This window comes from Prionailurus bengalensis, chromosome A1, assembly GCF_016509475.1.
Source record: "Prionailurus bengalensis isolate Pbe53 chromosome A1, Fcat_Pben_1.1_paternal_pri, whole genome shotgun sequence".
NCBI classification, from domain to species: Eukaryota; Metazoa; Chordata; class Mammalia; order Carnivora; family Felidae; genus Prionailurus; species Prionailurus bengalensis.
This window is the reverse complement of record NC_057343.1, coordinates 83,463,031-83,482,833: the sequence shown is the minus strand read 5'-3', so window position 1 is coordinate 83,482,833 and position 19,803 is coordinate 83,463,031. Positions and strand designations below refer to the sequence as shown.

Sequence of the window (19,803 nt, the reverse complement as noted above, 5' to 3'; positions counted from 1 at the left end):
CTCCAAGTGACATCTCACAGATGGAGGAAATGTGAGGAAGACTGCATACGGATTCATCTGGACTCTGTCTTTTCTCCTCAGTATCCTACTGTGTATCCTATTTCATTATAACAAATCTTACCTGTGAGTAAGTTCTATGATGAAACCTCTAATTCTTGAGAAATTCTGAAAAAATGGATGGTTTTGAGGACACACAAAACAAAAATTATTTATGGTAATAACACAAACAAAAAAGCTGTGGAATTTTGTTCCATCAGCACTCAGAATATAAAAATGGATTGAACTGGTTAGGTCATTCTCCAGAAGGTGCAGGACAATGGAATTTACAGCATTGGAAATGAAAAAGATTATGTATCATGAGTACTAATTTGTTAATAGAAAAGAGTTAAGTCAGGAAGGGTTGATGAGGGCAAGTAATGAATGAGAAGTCCTCATGAGATTAAATAAAATTATAAGTATGCTTGGAGAATGTTTAACATTGTCAATTTAGAAAAGTAGCTTTTGGATTTTGATGAATAAATCAAATTTCATAACTTTATTTTTATTTTCCTGATATTTTCTATTATTTCATGTGTGCTTAATTTTGAAAAAGAGGATTGAGAGTTAAAAGCATCAGTTCATTAGGTCATTTCATAGAACTAGCAATGGATGATCAGATTTATGTCAAATAAAGAAGCATGGAGCTTCAATCTGATTTATCAAAGAAAACAAACCATAAAAATACTGCTTTGTCCATATTAATGCACCAATTTAAAATAACAGATAAGAAGTTTTCATTAATAACAATAAAACTCGTACTTATTTTTAGAATGTTCTCATCAAATAATTCCAGAAGTAGTAGTGGAAGTAACCATTTATAGTATCAACAATATCCTGTATTACAGAAAATCCAAATGCATATTTGGTGCTAATTAACATTTTATTAAAATAGAGTATGTCAATGCATATTTAATGATAAATTTCCATTGTTACAAAAAAGATATTTTTTGTTTGTTACAATTTTTATTTAAATTCTAGTTAGCTAACATGTAGTGTAATATTGGTTTCGGGAGTAGAATTTAGTCATTCAGAAGGAGGTGCCAAGATGGCGGAATAGCATATAAGTTTTTTGTGTCTCTCGTCAATGAAATACAGCCAGATCAACACTAAACCATCCTGCACACCTAGAAAACTGATTTGAGGATTAACACAAAAATCTTCACAACCTGAACCAGAGAACTTAGCAGGTATGCAGCACAGAGAAGTGAACTGGGGGAGAAAGCTGCAGAGGGCAGGGAGCTGGTTTTGCTTGCAGAAAGAGGACAGAGCCAGGGGTGGAGAGTGTGGAAAGCATTACCCCCACCTGAAAGCATCTGGAGAGACAAGAAAGAGTATGCAAGAAATTGATCAAAAAACGGAGAAAAGAGAGTGTTTAAATTCCATTAAGACTTTACAAACAGGAGGAGTGCAGAGTCTGAAACTCTGTAGATCCATACCTGGTGGTGCTCTGGTGGGAAGTGCAAATCCTCACAAGCAGAGAGGGAGGTCCTTGGGGTCCTTGAGCCACAGGGGGAGAGACAGTTCCCCTGCTGGGAGGACATTTGGTAGAGGCTGTGTGGTCTCCCCATAGGCAAAGGTCCTAATGGAGCCCAGAGAACAACCATATTCACTGGTGCTGGAACAAAGACATTAAGGGGGAAGCCTGGTGCCAGATGTGAGTTGTGATTTTCCATAATCCCTGAAACACTGCTGTTACACAATTGTGTGAACTTTTTCTGCAGTGGGCTGATGCTCTGGGCATCAGCAGCAGCACGGTCTCCCATTCTTGGGAGTGGGCTGGCAGCCAGCCATTGGTCAGTGAGACATTCCCCAAGAATGTTTGAGCGGGACAAAGCCACAGTCCCTCAGAAGTGAGGGGTTGGGAAACACAGCCACGTGTGAGATAAAACTCAGGAGGGAGGTGCCACCTGGAAACTTGATTGGTTGGTCACAGACAGTGTAAAAGTGGGAGCGGACAGAAGCTGGACAGAAAGGAAAGGTGCAAGGTTGCTAATCAGGAAGAGCACAGAGTTGTGATACTAGAGACTGGGTAGCTGGGTGATGCCATTTTCACCCCTCCTGTGCATGTGCATACACACCTATAGCTGCCACAACAATCCACCCCACTAATCTAAGCACCACCATCTAATGTACAATGGTGCCATTACACTAAGCCATGCTCAAGTGGGCCAACCTCCCTCTTCAGGAACAACACAAGTCTTTCCGTTTACTTAGTTTACAGACTATAAAGTGCTTCACAGTTTTACTTGTAGCAGAAACCGATGTAATTTCAATCATACTTCGGTCTGTTTGCTTGTCCATCTATCCAATTTTTTTTCTATTCTTATCCTTGAATACAGAAAGAGGAAAAATTATTTTTATTTTCCATTTCTATTAAAAATAATATTATTTATTTGTTTTCTACTATATTTTTTATTGTTTGTAACTTTTTAAAATTCTATTTTTTACTTCCATCATTTCATTTTATACTATTTCACTGTATTCATTTTTTTCAAATTTTCAGAAATTTTCCTTTCTTTTCTTTGCTTTTCCTTTCCTTTCTTTTCTTTTATATCTTTCCCTTTTTTCTCTAATCTCTCAAGCTCCTTTCAACAAACACACCAGGACACACCTAGGATCTAGATTACTTTATTTGATTATTGTGGAGTTTTTAATTTTATTAATTTTAAATTGTTTACTTTATTAATTGCTTTTCTCCCTCAAAATGACAAAATGAAGGAATTCACCCTGAAGGAAAGAACAGGAAGAAATGACATCCAGGGAATTTACAACACAGATACAAGCAAGATGTCTGAATCAGAATTTAGAATCACGATATTAAGAATATTAGCTGGGATTAAAAACAGATTAGAATCATTTTCTGCAGAGATAAAACCTAGTCAGGATGAAATAAAAAATGCTATAACTGAGCTGCAATCTCAAATGGTGGATGAGGCAGAACAGAGAATCAGTTATATAGAGGACAAACTTATGGAGAACAATGAAGCAGAAAATAGAGGGGATATAAGGCGAAAGAGCACAATTTAAGAAACAGATATATCAGTGACTCATTAAAAAAGAACATCAGAATCATAGGGGTCCCAGAAGAGGAAGAGATAGAAATAGGGTAGAAGGGCTATGTGAAGAAATCATAGCATAAAACTTTCCTAACCTGGGGAAAGACACAGACATCAAAATCCAGGAAGCACAAAGGAATTCCACTAGATTCAACAAAATCCAACCATCAAAAAAGCATATCATAGTCAAATTCACAAAATACTCAGGCAAGGAGAGAATCATGAAAGCAGCAAGGGAAAAAACAAACAGTCCTTAACCTACAAGGGAAGATAGATCAGGTATGCAGCAGACCTATCCACAGAAACTTGGCAGGCCAGAAAGGAGTGGCAGGGTATATTCAATGTGCTGAATCAGAAAAATATGCAGCCAAGAATTCTTTATCCAGCAAGGCTGTCATTCAAAATAGAAGGAGAGATAAAAAGTTTCCCAGACAAACAAAAATTAAAGGAGTTTGTGACCACTAAACCAGCCCTGCAAGAAATTTTAAGGGTGACTCTCTGAGGGGACGAAAGATGAAAAAAATAAAAATAAAAAATAATAAATAAAGACCAAAAGCAACAAAGCTTAGAAAGGACCAGAGAATACCACCAGAAACTCCACCTCTACAAGCAATATAATGGCAATAAATTCACATCTTTCAGTACTCACTCTAAATTTCAATGGACTAAATGCTCCAATAAAAAGACATAGGGTAACAGAATGGATAAGAAAACAAGATCCATCTATATGCTGTTTACAAGAGACCCACTTTAGACCTAAAGTCACCTTCAGATTGAAAATAAGGGGATGGAGAACCATCTATCATGCTAATGGTCAACAAAAGAGAGCTGGAGTAGCCATACTTATATTAGACAACCTAGACGTCAAAATGAAGACTGTATCAAGAGATGAAGAAGGGTCTTGTACTATAATTAAGGGGTCTATCCACCAAGAAGACCTAACAATTGTAAACATTTATGCACCAAATGTGAAATCACCCAAATATATAAATCAATTAATCACAAACATAAAGAAACTCATTGATAGCAATACCATAATAGTAGGAGACATAAACATCCCACTCACAGCAACTGACAGATAATCTAATCAAAAAATCAAGAAAGAAACAATGGATTTGAATGACACACTAGACCAGATGTACTTAACAGATATATTCAGAACATTTCATCCTAAAGCAGTGGAATATACATTCTTCTCCAGTGCACATAGAACATTCTCCAGAATAGACCACAGACTGGGACACAAATCAGTCCTCAGCCAGTACAAAAAGACTGAGATCATACAGTGCATATTTTCAGACCACAATGCTATGAAACTCGAAATCAACCACGAGAAAAAAAAATTTGGAAAGGTAACAATATTGGAAACTGAAGAACATCCTACTAAAGAATGAATGGGCCAACCAAGAAGTTAAAGAGGAAATTAAAAAGTATATGGAAGCCAATGAAAATGATAACACCACAACCCAAAACCTCTGGGACACAGCAAAGGTTGTCATAAGAGGAAAGTACATAGCAATCCATGCCTTCTTAAAGAAATAAGAAAGACCTCAGATACACAACCTAATCTTGTGCTTTAAAGAGCTGGAAAAAGAAAATCAAATAAAATTCAAAACCAACAGAAGACAGGAAATAATAAAGATTAGAGCAGAAATTAATGCTATTGAAACAAACAAAACAGTAGAACAGATCAACAAAATGAGAAGCTGGATCTTTGAAAGAATTAACAAAATTGATAAACCACTAGCCACTTTGATCAAAAACAAAAAGGAAAGAACTCAAATAAATGAAATCAAAAAGGAAAGAGGGGATACCACAACAAATACAGCAGAAATAAAAACCATAATAAGAGAATATTATGAGCAATTATATGCCAATAAAATGGGCAATCTGGAAGAAATGGACAAATTCGTAGAGACATATATACTACCAAAACTGGAAAAGGAAGAAATAGAAAATTTAAACAGACACATACCAGTAAATATATCAAATTACTAATCAAATACCTCCCAAAGAACAAGTCCAGGGCCAGAAGGCTTTCTAGGGCAATTCTACCAAACATTTATGGAAGAGTTAACACCTATTCTCTTGAAGCTGTTACAAAAAATAGAAACGGAAGGAAAACTTCCAAACACTTTCTATGAGGCCAGCATTACCTTGATTCCAACACCAGAGACCACACTAAAAATAAGTATAGACCCATTTCTCTGATGAACATGGATTGAAAAATCCTCAACAAGATATTAGCCAACTGGATCCAACAATACATTAAAAAAATTATTCACCACGATCAAGTAGGATTTATGCCTGGGATGCAGGGATGGTTCAATATCCACAAAAAAATTAACATGATCTGTCACATCAATAAAAGAAAGGACAAGAACCATATGATCCTCTCAATAGATGCAGAGAAAGCATTTGACAAAATACAGCATCCTTTCTTGATAAAAACTTTCAAGAAAGTGGGGAAAGAAGGATCATACCTCGAGATCATAAAAGCCATATATGAATGACCCAACGCTAATATCATCCTCAATGGGGAAGAACTGAGAGCTTTCCCCCTAAGGTCAGGAACAAGACAAAGATGTACACTCTCACCAGTGTTATTCAACATAGTATTGGAAGTCTTAGCCTCTGCAATCAGACAACACAAAGAAATAAAGGCGTCCAAATTGCCCAGGAGGGAGTGTAAGTTTCACTCTTTGCAGATGACATGATTCTATATATGGAAAACCCAAAAGATTCCACCAAAAAACTGCTAGAACTGATTCATGAATTCAGCAAAGTTGCAGGATATAAAATCAATGCCAGAAATTGGTTGCATTCTTATTCAACAACAATGAGGCAACAGAAAGAGAAATCAAGGAATTGATCCCATTTACAATTACACCAAAAACCGTAAAATACCGAGGAATAAATCTAACCAAAGAGGTGAAAAATCTATACACTGAAAAGTATAGAAATCTCGTGAAAGAAATTGAGGAAGACACACAAAAAAAATGGAAAAATATTCCATGCTTCTTGGTAGGAAGAACAAATATTGTTAAAATGTCGATTATACCCAAAGCAATCTACATATTCAATGCAATCCCTATCAAAATAACACAAGCATTCTTCACAGAGCTAGAACAAATAATCCTAAAATTTGTATGGAACCAGAAAAGACCCGAATAGCCAAAGCAATCTTGAAAGAGAAAACCAAAGGAGGCATGACAATCCCGGACTTCAAGTTATACTACAAAGCTATAATCACCAAGACAGTATGGTACTAACCCAAGAACAGACAGTAAGATCAATGGAACACAATAGAGGACCCAGAAAAAGACCCACAAATGTATGGCCAACTGATCTTTGACAAATCAGGAAAGAATATCCATTGGAATAAACAGTCTCTTCAGCAAGTGGTGCTGGGAAAACTGGACAGCGACATGCAGAAAAATGAACTTTGGCCACTTTCTTACACCATACACAAAAATAAACTCAAAATGGATGAAAGACCTAAATGTAAGACAGGAAACCATCTAAATCCTTGAGAAGAAAGCAGGAAAAATCCTCTTTGGTCTTGGCTGCAGCAACTTTTTACTCAACACGTCTCTGGAGGCAAGGGAAACAAAAGCAAAAATGAACTACTAGGACCTCATCAAAATAAAAACCTTTTGCACAGCAAAGGAAACAATCAGGAAAGCTAAAAGGCAACTGACTGAATGGGAGAAGATATTTGCAAACAACCTATCAGATAAAGGGTTAGTATCCAAAATCTATGAAGAATTTGTCAAACTCAACACCCATAGAAACAAATAATCCAGTGAAGAAATGGGCAGAAGACATCAAAAGACACTTCTCCAAAGACATCCAGATGGCCAACCAACACATGAAAAAGGCTCAAAATCACTCATAATCAGGGAAATGCAAATCAAAACCACAATAAGATACCACCTTACACCTGTCAGAATGGCTAACATTAACAACTCAGGCAACAACAGATGTTTGTGACGATGCAGAGAAAGAGTATCTCTTTTGCATTGTTGGTGGGAATGCAAGCTGGTGCAGCCACCCTGGAAAACAGTATGGAGTGTCCTCAAAAAATTAAAAATATAACTACCCTACTGCCCAGCAATTGCACTACTAGGTATTTATATAAAATATACAGGTGTGCTGATTTGAAGGGACATTTGCAATGTTTATAGCAGCACTATCAGCAATAGCCAAAGTATGGAAAGGGCCCAAATGTCCATCGATGGATGAATCGATAAGGAATTGGTGGTATATATATATACCACCAATTCCTTATCCATTATATATATATGTGTGTGTGTATATATATATACACGTACATATATACACACACACACACACACACACGCAATGGAGTATTACTCGGCAATCAAAAAGAATGAAATCTTGCCATTTGCAACTACATGGATGGAAGTGGAAGGTTATGCTAAGTGAAATTAGAGAAAGACAAATATATGACTTCACTCATATAAGGACTTTAAGATACAAAACAGATGAACATAAGGGAAGGGAAACAAAATAATATAAAAACAGGGAGTGGGATAAAACATAAGAGAGAATAAACAGAAGGTTACTGGAGGGTTGTGGGAATGGGGATGGCCCAAATGGATAAGTTGCATTAAGGAATCTACTCCTGAAATCATTGTTGCATTATATGCTAACTGATTTGGATGTAAATTTAAAAAATTAAAAAAAAATTAAAAAGCTGAATGAACAACATTCCATTGTATAAGTTCTGGATGTCCTATGTATAGCATGTTGACTGTAGTTAGTTTTCACGACTGTATTATATACTTAAAATTTACTATGTGTGCAGATCTCAAATGTTCTCACTACACAATAATAATGGTATTGGAAGTGATAATTATGTCAATTAACTTATTGTGGAAGTCATTTCACAGTGTATACATACATCAAAATATCAAGCTGAATATCTTAAATATGTGTAATTTATAATGGTTAATTATACTTTAATAAAACATAAAAATCGAACTGATGCTAGCATTGGAATATCCTGTCTTTTGTTCATTAGCTTGAACAGTTTGCCATTACCTTGGACAATTTCCTTAAGCAGTTTTATTATGGAAGAAAAGAAAAAAAATAATAATAACAGTACCTGATACATGCAATGTTTGTAAATGTCTGTGAGTTCACATACATCCTGCTCAGTGCCAACCATATAGGAAGCACTCAATATGGTTTTCCTGTTATTGTTATGGATGTGAGGTGGAGCAGAAAATTTCAGTGAGTTCACACTAATACTTTAAGAAGGAGACATAATTATCTACCCAGGGTAACTATTTTCAAAAAGCATAAAAGCTAATTTTTTTCATTGTCCTAAGAGAGGAGATGAAAAACAATGAAAGCTATTATAATTAAAGAAAAGGGAATGGAATCTCCAGAGGGGTAACACATTAATTTTCCATCTTCTTCCCATGGTCAGGCTGGGTAGGGTTTATCTAGGAATAAAAATTCTTTTACTTTAGACTGATGATATGTGTCTTCCAGGGAAGTTAAAGAGAGTGAGATTTCAATAAAATAATTCAGAGCAGGTATGATGCCACATTCTGTGAGTGCTTCTAGAATAAAGTGAAAATATATTCATAATTTTCTGTTTAAAACATTTTAAAAGAAAAGTTATATTTTGACAGGTATATGTGTATTCATGATCAAGGATGTACCATACACATGCAATTATAGTCATGCTGATTCTCTGTGATGTTAAATAATATAATAAACTGAGAATGATATTTAAATGAGTGCTGTTATGAAGACTTTGGACCCTTTCATGATTTCTATGAGTAACTCTCATGATTACTAGGGGTTACTATGAGTATCCCTAGATGTGTTTATTTTCTCTAGTTCTTTAGTATGTTTTCCATTTATTAATAATGATAAAGTTTCCAGTTGTGTGTGAAGTGTTTCTTTTTTATTATGTAGATAAAAATATGCAAAATATGTAATTTTCTTTTTCTGTAGTGTAATATCTCATTGAAATTATATGCTATTTAGACTCCTACTAAGAGACAGTATAAATAATCAGGTAAGAGTGTTTGCAAGTTAATGCCAAACGTTCTGCTGAAAATGGAGATCTGGAGATAATTGGTTTCATTTCTTAAGTGATTTTAGTCCTAAGCACTTTATGTGATTCTTTCATTTAATCTGTGCATTTTTTTTTTTGAGGAATGTGATAGTACTCTGTAAGAATATGAGATGTGACCGGTATTAAGTACTTGCCTCAGCTCACACATGGAAAAAATTGGGTAAAAATCCATGTTTTATTTTCATATAATGCTGAGAATAAGAATATGAGAATAGAATGAGAATAAGAATATGAGTGCATCATTTGAAATGCAATTTGAGACCTCATTGTTTTTTCTTTTAGTAAGCACAGCTCACACTCACAGAACCTGTACACTTGTTAGTTTTCTTCTAAGACCTTTATATGTATTTTTTTTTTTTTTAAATTTTTTTTTTCAACGTTTATTTATTTTTGGGACAGAGAGAGACAGAGCATGAACGGGGGAGGGGCAGAGAGAGAGGGAGACACAGAATCGGAAACAGGCTCCAGGCTCCGAGCCATCCGCCCAGAGCCCGACGCGGGGCTCGAACTCACGGACCGCGAGATCGTGACCTGGCTGAAGTCGGACGCTTAACCGACTGCGCCACCCAGGCGCCCCATGTATTTTTAAATAGGTTCATATAACTTCAAATTTAACAACAAATTTATTATACATAAAGCACTTTTGTAAAGGCTTTGCAATAACATTACCAATGTTTTTTTGGAAATCAGTCTGACACTCTCTAATTATATAACCTCCTGGTTTGGTTATAATAATAACCATTATTTCGATACTGCTCTATTTCTTAAATAATGTATCATCTGTATTTAAATTTCATATCATAGAATTTGTGAGTTAACTGTGATCTGTTAATTCAACATTTCATTATTGAGGCTCATTAATTACAGTATAGCTAGCTATGCTCTTAAAACAGGAATTAATGTACTTTAAGGCTGTATTTTGCTATTGGAAAAAGGGTTACTATGGAAATTTTTGCTCATGAAATTTTTTTCCTGTTCTCATCTATTTTTTTTCTGACCATTCCTCTACAAACGAGTATTAGTTTAGCATCCAGAATTGATTACATCAATATGTAGCCTGGCATCATTTCGCATACTGTTTTGCTTAATTTTTCTGGTCAAATCCTGGCCAGTCAGTGTATATATCAATTAATTCGTTCAGTGATTCTTTTCTCAATATCTGGGAATGGTTTCCATGATTTATGGGTTGAACTTGTTATGGACACATACACAGAAATTCACTGTCACGGAATCAAGTCACTCTTCTTTGAGACTTAATGAGATCGAAATACAGAGAAGTCATTCTGGTAGATTAGTATTTGTAGGTCGTGATCATTCATGCATTGAAATTTTAAAATATTTTTAGGTTTTTCTCTTTCTTACTCACAGCATCATTCACAATTTGTATACATGATTACAACTTAAAGAACTACATACCCTCTTTTAAAAAATGAAAAATAAATTCAAACTCATGAGGCTGGATTCAAGGTTCTAGCTTCCTCTCAGCTACATTTTTCCTTGCTACATAAGTTTTTGCTGTTGTTGTTGTTTTGGTTTGGTTTGGTTTGGTTTGGGTTTTTTACCTCTTCAAAAAATGTGATGCATGGATTAATAAAAGTATATTCATGTTAATTGTTATATTCATCAGGCTAGTCTTTTTGTTTATGACATTGTTTTTATTACCTGCAATGACCTGCTTCATATACAAACTTTTATCATACATAAATAATCACATCAAAAATAAATTTTAAATGCTACAGTGAACATGAAACATTAACTTAGCAATATCTGTTTTTCTAAAATCTTGTATATATGTAAATTTTTCACTTATGTTCCACTTTGTGGAATTTATGCATGGATTGTTCTTTATTATTATGTGCTGTCTTTTTTTTAACTTCCCCCTATCATTTAGCCAAATACCACCAGATAAGTGAGGTCCCCCTGAGTACTCTCTTCAAAATGGAACACTCCATTTCAATTATGTTTCCACACCTTCATAGTGGTGTCTTTTTTGTTTTTGTTGTTTGTTTGTTTTTGTCTCTATTGGTAAGGGTAAGTTTCTTTGTTGTTGTTTTTTGTTTTGTTTTGTTTTGTTTTTGTGCCTGTTGTGATTGCTGCTTTACTCCCGGTGCCCAACACATAGACAGAACTTCAGAAACATTGTTTGAATGTTTGGACATTGAGTTTCTGTGAATTTCTGTTTTTGTATGTAGTAATTATTTAGAGGACATTTTGGATATATTGGTTTCCTAGAAAAGCATAACAAGGTACCACATGGTGGTTGTCTTAAAATGACACAAAGATATTATCTTACAGTAATGGAGACTACTACAAGTAAAAATTGAAGATATTGGCAGGGGTGGTTACTTCTGGGGCTTGTAAGAAAGAAGTCAAACCTCTCTCCTAGCTTCTGGTGAGGACCAACAATAATTGAAATTCCTTGGTATGTAGATGTATCACTTCAATCTCTGCCTCTATTATCATGCATTCCACTTTTGTCTCTGTCTTCACATGGCTATCTTCTTATAAAGATACTAGTCCTATTGGAGTGGTATTTGCAGAAAACATTCAGTATGATCTCATCTGATCTCATCTTTATTATTTTGAAAGTAGTTTACTTTTGGAGATGCTGGGGTTGAGGACTCAACATATCCCTTTTGGAGGGATATCACATTGAGCTAAAGAAAAATTGTACAACAGTTTTATATTTGTATAATTAAAATATTTTCTCATCTCATCCACTTGGTGTATAGAATATTTTCTGTAAGTACAAATGAAACACTCTAAACTGTAAAGAAATTGGGGCACCTGGGTGGCTCAGTCAGTGGAGTGTCTGACTTCAGCTAAGGTCATGATCTCACAGCTCATGAGTTCGAGTCCCGTATGGGGCTCTGGCTGAAAGCTTGGAGCCTGGAGCCTGCTTCAGATTCTGTGTCTCCCTCTCTCTCTGCTCCTTCTATGATTGTGCTATCTCTATTTCTCTCTCTCTCTCTCTCTCAAAAATAAATAAACATTAAACTGTAAAGAAATTGACAAATGTAAAGGTTTTGTTAACACTGATAGAAAAAAAAATTTCTAGCATCTTGAGGGCAAAGGTACATATTGTATTCTTTATCTCTAATATATTTTTCTTCCACATGCTGACTTAAGCTTAATTTCTCTATCAACATATCTGTAAAGGACTTCTAATATTACCACACACTGTCTGATTTTTTTAGGGGAAGTTTCTTTTTCTAAGAAACATTATCAATTATATAAAATGTATACTATTATCTTAATTTTCCAAGGAAGACAAAGGATAGTTAGAAGATGAACTTAAATGTTTCACACTTTTATAAACTAGACAGTACTAACAGAAAATATTTTTTCTGATATTATACATTTTAATCTTTGAAATTCCTAATCCTGGTGATATCATCATAATCATTCACCTGTAGAATTACCACAATCACAAGCTTTTGTAAGGCACTGGGTACATGTTTGCCAGATTAATTAATTAGCATCAATTTTTGTTGTAATAGATAAAGAACACATTCATCATGGCATGGGACAATCAGATTTTACCTCTGATTTCATCCTTTTGGGAATCGTTGATCAAAGCCCTATGCACATCTTGCTCTTTTCTTTGGTCTTCGGTATCTTCATGGTGGTCTTCACGGGAAACACTGTCATGGTTCTCCTTATCTACCTGGACACCCAGTTCCACACCCCCATGTACTTCCTCCTCAGGCAACTGTCCCTCATGGATCTCATACTCATCTGCACTACTGTACCCAAGATGGCCTTCAACTACTTGTCTGGCAGCAAGTCCATTACTGTGGCAGCGTGTGCCACACAAATTTTCTTCTATGCATCACTAATAGGTTGTGAATGTTTCCTGTTGGCAATCATGTCTTAGGACCATTATGTTGCCATTTGCCATCTTCTAAGATATTTCAATCTCTGAGCCCTAAAATTTGTGGACTTATGGCCACATCTTCTTGGATCCTGGGCTCTACTGATTGTATCATTTTCCTTCTCCTATTGTGGGTTCAGGGAAATAGCCAACTTCTGTGATTTCCCTTCCATGCTAATCGTCTCACGCAATGATATCTCAACATTTGAAGAAGTTCTTTTCTACCGCTGTATTGTAAGGATTATTATCCCTGTAACAACCATCATTGCTTCCTATGCTTGTGTCATGCTGGCTGTCATTTGCATGGGTTCTGGAGATGGTCGCTGAAAAGGTTTTTGCCACCTGTTCCTCTAACCTCAGGGTGGTGGGAATGTACTATGGAACAGTATTGTTCATATACATGCTGCCCACTTCAGATCGTTCTCCCATCCAAGATAAAATGATCTCTGTTTTCTACACCATCCTTATGTCCATGCCAAATCCCCTTATCTATAGACTCCACAACAAATGGCCAGAGTATTCATGAAGATGTGGGGAAGGGCATGTCTGGAGAATAAATTGCTGAATTATTTTAATGCTTTGAAAGAATCTCCTTAGTGTCCCTCTTCTTTGCATTCAGCTCTAAAAATTGACACATACACGTTTTTGGAATGTCATTTTCCTGGCCAACCACACAATTTAATTGTTTGTTTGTTTATTATTTCAATTCTTTAATTTATTTTTTTTCAATATATGAAATTTATTGTCAAATTGGTTTCCATACAACACCCAGTGCTCATGCCAAAAGGTGCCCTCCTCAATACCCATCACCCACCCTCCCCTCCCTCCCACCCCCCATCAACCCTCAGTTTGTTCTCTGTCTTTAAGAGTCTCTTATGCTTTTGCTCTCTCCCACTCCAACCTCTTTTTTTTTCCTTCCCCTCCTCCATGGGTTGCTGTTAAGTTTCTCAGGATCCACATAAGAGTGAAACCATATGGTATCTGTCTTTCTCTGTATGGCTTATTTCACTTAGCATCACACTCTCCAGTTCCATCCACGTTGCTACGAAGGGCCATATTTCATTCTTTCTCATTGCCATGTAGTACTCCATTGTGTATATAGACCAGAATTTCTTTATCCATTCATCAGTTGATGGATATTTAGGCTCTTTCCATAATTTGGCTATTGTTGAGAGTGCTGCTATGAACATTGGGGTCAAGTGGCCCTATGCATCCGTACTCCTGTATCCCTTGGATAAATTCCTAGCAGTGCTATTGCTGGGTCATAGGGTAGGTCTATTTTTAATTTTCTGAGGAACCTCCACACTGCTTTCCAGAGCGGCTGCACCAATTTGCATTCCCAGCAACAGTGCAAGAGGGTTCCCGTTTCTCCACATCCTCTCCAGCATCTACATTCTCCTGATTTGTTCATTTTGGCCACTCTGACTGGCGTGAGGTGATATCTGACTGTGGCTTTGATTTGTATTTCCCTGATAAGGAGCGACGTTGAGCATCTTTTTATCTGCCTGTTGGCCATCGGGATGTCTTCTTTAGAGAAGTGTCTATTCATGTTTTCTGCCCATTTCTTCACTGGGTTATTTGTTTTTCATGTGTGGAGTTTGGTGAGCTCTTTATAGATTTTGGATACTAGCATTTTGTCTGATATGTCATTTGCAAATATCTTTTCCCATTCCGTTGGTTGCCTTTTAGTTTTGTTGGTTGTTTCCTTTGCTGTGCAGAAGCTTTTTATCTTCATAAGGTCCCAGTAATTCACTTTTGCTTTTAATTCCCTTGCCTTTGGGGATGTGTTGAGTAACAGATTGCTACGGCTGAGGTCAGAGAGGTCTTTTCCTGCTTTCTCCTCTAAGGTTTTGATGGTTTCCTGTCTCACATTCAGGTCCTTTATCCATTTTGAGCTTATTATTGCGAATGGTGTGAGAAAGTGGTCTAGTTTCAACCTTCTGCATGTTGCTGTCCAGTTCTCCCAGCACCATTTGTTAAAGAGACTGTCTTTTTTCCATTGGATGTTCTTTCCTGCTTTGTCAAAGATGAGTTGGCCATACGTTTGTGGGTCTAGTTCTGGGGTTTCTATTCTATTCCATTGGTCTGTATGTCTGTTTTTGTGCCAATACCATGCTGTCTTGATGATGACAGCTTTGTAGTAGAGGCTAAAGTCTGGGATTGTGATGCCTCCTGCTTTGGTCTTCTTCAAAATTACTTTGGCTATTCGGGGCCTTTTGTGGTTCCATATGAATTTTAGGATTGCTTGTTCTAGTTTCGAGAAGAATGCTGGTGCAATTTTGATTGGGATTGCATTGAATGTGTAGATAGCTTTGGGTAGTATTGACATTTTGACAATATTTATTCTTCCAATCCATGAGCAGGGAATGTCTTTCCATTTCTTTATATCTTCTTCAATTACTTCATAAGCTTTCTATAGTTTTCAGCATACAGATCTTTTACATCTTTGGTTAGATTTATTCCTAGGTATTTTATGCTTCTTGGTGCAATTGTGAATGGGATCAGTTTCTTTATTTGTCTTTCTGTTGCTTCATTGTTAGTGTATAAGAATGCAAATGATTTCTGTACATTGATTTTGTATCCTGCAACTTTGCTGAATTCATGTATCAGTTCTAGCAGACTTTTGGTGGAGTCTATCGGATTTTCCATGTATAATATCATGTCATCTGCAAAAAACAAAAGCTTGACTTCATCTTTGCCAATTTTGATGCCTTTGATTTCCTTTTGTTGTCTGATTGCTGATGCTAGAACTTCCAACACTATGTTAAACAACAGTGGTGAGGGTGGACATCCCTGTCGTGTTCCTGATCTCAGGAAAAAAGCTCTGTTTTTCCCTGTTGAGGATGATGTTAGCTGTGGGCTTTTCATAAATGGCTTTTATGATGTTTAAGTATGTTCCTTCTATCCCGACTTTCTCAAGGGTTTTTATTAAGAAAGGGTGCTGGATTTTGTCAAAGGCCTTTTCTGCATCGATTGACAGGATCATATGGTTCTTATCTTTTCTTTTATTAATGTGTGCATTACGTTGATTGATTTGCGAATGTTGAACCAGCCCTGCATCCCAGGAATGAATCCCACTTGATCATGGTGAATAATTCTTTTTATATGCTGTTGAATTCGATTTGCTAGTATCTTATTGAGAATTTTTGCATCCATATTCATCAGGGATATTGGCCTGTAGTTCTCTTTTTTTACTGGGTCTCTGTCTGGTTTAGGAATCAAAGTAATACTGGCTTCATAGAATGAGTCTGGAAGTTTTCCTTCCCTTTCTATTTTTTGGAATAGCTTGAGAAGGATAGGTATTATCTCTGCTTTAAATGTCTGGTAGAATTCCCCTGGGAAGCCATCTGGTCCTGGACTCTTATTTGTTGGGAGATTTTTGATAACCCATTCAATGTCTTCACTTGTTATGGGTCTGTTCAAGCTTTCTATTTCCTCCTGATTGAGTTTTGGAAGAGTGTGGGTGTTTAAAAATTATCCATTTCTTCCAGGTTGTCCAGTTTGTTGGCATATAATTTTTCATAGTATTCCCTGATAATTGTTTGTATCTCTGAGGGATTGGTTGTAATAATTCCATTTTCATTCATGATTTTATCTATTTGGGTCATCTCCCTTTTCTTTTTGAGAAGCCTGGCTAGAGGTTTGTCAATTTTGTTTATTTTTTCAAAAAACCAACTCTTGGTTTCGTTGATCTGCTCTACAGTTTTTTTAGATTCTATATTGTTTATTTCTGCTCTGATTTTTATTTCTCTTCTGCTGGGTTGAGGCTACCTTTGCTGTTCTGCTTCTATTTCCTTTAGGTGTGCTGTTAGATTTTGTATTTGGGATTTTTCTTGTTTCTTGAGATAGGCCTGGATTGCAATGTATTTTCCTCTCAGGACTGCCTTTGCTGCATCCCAAAGCATTTGGATTGTTGTATTTTCATTTTTGTTTGTTTCCATATATTTTTTAATTTCTTCTCTAATTGCCTGGTTGACCCACTCATTCTTTAGTAGGGTGTTCTTTAACCTCCATGCTTTTGGAGGTTTTCCAGACTTTTTCCTGTGGTTGATTTCAAGCTTCATAGCATTGTGGTCTGAAAGTATGCATGGTATAATTTCAATTCTTGTATACTTATGAAGGGCTGTTTTGTGACCCAGTATGTGATCTATCTTGGAGAATGTTCCATGTGCACTCGAGAAGAAAGTATATTCTGTTGCTTTGGGATGCAGAGTTCTAAATATATCTGTCAAGTCCATCTGATCCAATGTACCATTCAGGGCCCTTGTTTCTTTATTGACCGTGTGTCTAGATGATCTATCCATTTCTGTAAGTGGAGTGTTAAAGTCCCCTGCAATTACCACATTCTTATCAATAAGGTTGCTTATGTTTATGAGTAATTCTTTTATATATTTGGGGGTCCTGTATTTGGTGCATAGACATTTATAATTGTTAGCTCTTCCTGATGGATAGACCCTGTAATTATTATATAATGTCCTTCTTCATCTCTTGTTACAGCCTTTAATTTAAAGTCTAGTTTGTCTGATATAAGTATGGCTACTCCAGCTTTCTTTTGACTTCCAGTAGCATGATAAATAGTTCTCCATCCCCTCACTCTCAATCTAAAGGTGTCCTCAGATCTAAAATGAGTCTCTTGTAGACAGCAAATAGATGGGTCTTGTTTTTTTATCCATTCTGATACCCTATGTCTTTTGGTTGGCGCATTTAATCCATTTACATTCAGTGTTATTATAGAAAGATACGGGTTTAGAGTCATTGTGATGTTTGTATGATTTATGCTTGTAGTGATGTCTCTGGTACTTTGTCTCACAGTATCCCCCTTAGGATCTCTTGTAGGGCTGGTTTAGTGGTGACGAATTCCTTCAGTTTTTGTTTGTTTGGGAAGACCTTTATCTCTCCTTCTATTCTAAATGACAGACTTGCTGGATAAAGGATTCTTGGCTGCATATTTTTTCTGTTCAGCACATTGAAGATCTCGTGCCAATCCTTTACGGCCTGCCAAGTTTCAAAAGAGAGATCAGTCACGAGTCTTATAGGTCTCCCTTTATATGTGAGGGTACGTTTACCCCTTGCTGCTTTCAGAATTTTCTCTTTATCCTTGTATTTTGCCAGTTTCACTATGATATGCAGTGCAGAAGATCGATTCAAGTTACGTCTGAAGGGAGTTCTCTGTGCCTCTTGGATTTCAATGCCTTTTTCCTTCCCCAGTTCAGGGAAGTTCTCAGCTATTATTTCTTCAAGTACATCTTCAGCACCTTTCCCTCTCTCTTCCTCCTCTGGGATACCAATTATGCGTATATTATTTCTTTTTAGTGTATCACTTAGTTCTCTAATTTTCCCCTCATACTCCTGGATTTTTTTTATCTCTCTTTTTCTCAGCTTCCTCTTTTTCCATAATTTTATCTTCTAGTTCACCTATTCTCTCCTCTGCCTCTTCAATCCGAGGCATCATCGTTTCCATTTTGTTTTGCACTTTGTTTTAAACGTTTTTCAGCTCCTCCTGATTGTTCTTTAGTCCCTTGATCTCTGTAGCAAGAGATTCTCTGCTGTCCTCTATACTGTTTTCAAGCCCAGTGATTAATTTTATGACTATTATTCTAAATTCACTTTCTGTTATATTATTTAAATCCTTTTTGATCAATTCATTAGCTGTTGTTATTTCCTGGAGATTCTTTTGAGGGGAATTCTTCCATTTCGTCATTTTGGATAGTCCCTGGAGTGGTGAGGACCTGCAGGGCACTTCCCCTGTGCTGTGGTGTATAACTGGAGTTGGTGGGCGGAGCCGCAGTCAGACCTGATGTCTGCCCCCATCCCACTGCTGGGGCCACAGTCAGACTGGTGTGTGCCTTCTCTTCCCCTCTCCTAGGGGCGGGATTCACTGTGGGGTGGCGTGGCCCCTCTGGGCTACTTGCACACTGCCAGGCTTGTGGTGCTGGGGATCTGGCATATTAGCTGCGGTGGGTAGGCAAGGTGCATGGGCGCAGGAGGGGCAGGCTTAGCTTGCTTCTTCTTAGGTGATCCACTTCAGGAGGGGCCCTGTGGCAGACCCGCTGCCAGAGGGGTGGCTCTGCAGAAGCACAGCATTGGGTGTTTGCACAGAGTGAGCAAGTTCCCTGGCAGGAACTGGTTCCCTTTGGGATTTGGGCTGGGGGATGGGCAAGGGAGATGGTGCTGGGGAGCGCCTTTGTTCCCTGCCAAACTGAGCTCTGCCCCCTGGGCTCAGCAGCTCTCCCTCCCTTTGTCATCCAGCCTTCCCGCTTTCCCAGCAGAGCTGTTAACTTACGACCTCCCAGATGTTAAGTCGCACTTGCTGTCTGAACACACTCTGTCCGGCCCCTCCGCTTCTGCAAGCCAGATAGGGGCTCTGCTTGGCTGGCGGGCTGCCCCTCTGCCCCGGCTCCCTCCTGCCAGTTCTTGCAGCATGCACCTCCTCTCAGCACTTCCTACCCTCTTCCGTGGGCCCCTCATCTGCGCTTGGCTCCGGAGACTCCGTTCTGCTAGTCTTCTGGTTGTTTTCTCAATTCTTTAATTTAAAGAAAATTATAAATATTTATTATTATTTTGTATTTAACTTATTAGTACATTTATGGCATTTTCTTGAATAAGGACATTATAGTTTGTTTAAAAGGTATCAGGAATTTTGTGACATATGTCCAGGTAACAAATATTCTTTTTTCTGTGTTGGAAACCGAAATATGTATTCAGTCACTTGGAGT

General features: G+C 37.1%; 1 pseudogene; it reads left to right on the top strand.

The window, feature by feature from the left end:
• Positions 1-12,731: 12,731 nt before the first annotated feature.
• Positions 12,732-13,644, top strand: LOC122468695 (annotated as a pseudogene).
• The last annotated feature ends 6,159 nt before the right edge of the window (positions 13,645-19,803 follow it).